We start from the raw sequence: 2,500 nt of genomic DNA on the forward strand, positions 1-2,500 counted from the left end.
CTGGCATATACATTCGCTTTTCAACAGTTTCGGCGAAACCTGACTTTAGCTTTCGAAGTGAGATTGATTGCATTGTCAATCAATACAAGTGGAAAGCTTCTTTATGCCGAGTCCTGGAGTTACATTACTCTTTGTAATGATAACTTTGATTTCCATTTGTGTTACTTTACACGGTGTATTTGATAAAACGATCATGAACCAATTCAGCGTTTTATCCACCTGTATTTGTTCTCTTCATATCCATCCATCAGTTGCTATCCAGCTCCCACTTTGCTTTTTATTATAGCTATTTTGTTTCTTTCTTTAAACGACTCCGCATTTGAAAATTTTGTCGTTTATACCGTATATTGTGCTTGCTTCTACCATGAGGAGGTTATGGTTGTGGAAAAACACTTCAAGAGACCTGATGAAATGTGAACGTGAATTTCATAATTACCTCCACCACCGAAGGTGGACAGAGCTTATGTTCTCACTCCTGGATGTCTGTCTGTTTGTCTGTGAGTAGGATATCTCAAAAAGTTGTGGACGGATTTGGACGAAACTAGGTGGACAGGTTGGGTGTGTGACAAGGACGAATTGATTCGATTTTGGTGAATATTCGGATCCAGATCTGGAGACGAGAATTTTTTGAGATATTCTTCACCATTGGGAAATGGGGTCAAAAACGATGATGCTGCCACCACCATTCTTCACAGCATGATATTTCAAAAAGTTGTGGATGAGTGATGACAAAACTTGGTGGATGAGTTTGGTAAATGACAAGAAGAAGCTGATTAGGTTTTGGTTCAGGTCGAAATCCAGATCCGGCCTATCAGTGGGATACAAAACGTAAACTGTTGAGCCTGGCAGAGGTTAGCACTCGACTGAGTGCCCATTCTAGTTTAATTAAGTATTTGTTTGAGTAATGAACTGGAGAGCCAATACAACACCTTACCCCTTGCTGTCTCGAGAAGCATGGACGTCGGCGGCGTCTACCAGCGGCAAATTTGATTGGTCGCGGTGACGTATGCCGTAATATTTTGTCCAAATACAGCTAAACAGAAGGGTTTTTAAAGGGCCAAAAAGGTGATTTGTGTTCTTGTGTTCAAGCATATAGTGAAATTGAAATATAATGAAGATTTTAATAATTGAAGAAAAAAAAATCACGAAGTTTACCACCATTGATGCAGTGTCTTTTACACCACCTTATTTAATACGTTACTTTCGTTCTCCATGCCTGTTGTTTGTGTCCTTCATGATATCGTTAAAAACAGTAAGTTTCTTGTTTGGAATGATTTTAAGTTTTGTTTGATTCCCAGACTGGCAGACAGAGTAAAAAACATTATGTCACAAGTCTCTGCATATGTGCGATTAGGACAAAGTCAGTGCCAAAGTACTGTTGAACTACAGGTTAGTTTACCAATTCATGTTAAAAATAAAACATTCAATTTAAATTAAGTTGCCTCTCGATCATAAACTGACATTTGTAGACAGAAGGACAGACACAGACAGACAGACAGAAGTGAACCAATTGCTTAACCCTGCTTTTCACTTCGTGTGCACAGGTTAATATCTCATTACAATAGCTGGCCGTGCATAGGCCAATCATTTTTCCATTAATGTAGATATAATGAGCTTAGACCACATTAAAAGTGAATATAGTTACCTTCTCCATGAGGAAAAAATGATTACAAAGTCCCATCTCGTTTTCTATACATTTCACTACACTTAATGGTGTTCCTCCATTCCCACCAGTGAACCCGTCCGTGTTTGTGATCATTGCCATTCTTGGGATTGCATGGGCAGATGTTCAGGGGAGGTTTGACCTGAAACATATTAATCCATCCACTGGAGAGGTGTTATATTCTGAGTCTTCCGCTGTGTTAGAGCAAGCAGAACGAGCATCTACCTGTGAGCTGCACATGGCTTTACCTCTGAGCATTGTGGTTCACACAGTGCACCGCAGTTCAATAACACATCGATCATTTCAGGTTGGACTAAATGTCACGTTGTTCCTTCATCCATTGATGTGCTTAATGTCATGCCATCTGGCGAAGCATGGAAGACAGATCCTTCCTTAAATTTCCAAGGACAACTCAGAAAGGGAATACTGTGCAAACCTGCAGCACTTTGTGCTTCAGTATCAGATACGTATTTTATCTTCAGGAGGGAGAGAGAGACAGAGACAGAGAATTTGAAACCTCATTTATTACATTCTGGCACACACAGTATAATACATATTTACAATAATACAGAATTCGACAGAAAAAAAACCTCACAGTTTAAGAAATTATAAAGTAATTATAAGTTCTCAATTCTTCACAAAACACAAAACATTTGCAATGCACCATTTTCTCTCAAAAAGTTTAACATTTTGATTGCTCAAAAAGAAATGAAATTCCAACCTTAGTCGTGTTGAGACAAAGCCTTAAAAATAGAGATAACATCCGATCCATGACCATTGTCGATTTTAATCTTCCTAGATTTGTAGATTGCATATTTTGCAACAGCACCCATAAAA

This window comes from Eptatretus burgeri, chromosome 5 (assembly GCF_056783735.1).
Source record: "Eptatretus burgeri isolate ZD-2024b chromosome 5, Ebu_testis_v1, whole genome shotgun sequence".
In the NCBI taxonomy this organism is placed as follows: Eukaryota; Metazoa; Chordata; class Myxini; order Myxiniformes; family Myxinidae; genus Eptatretus; species Eptatretus burgeri.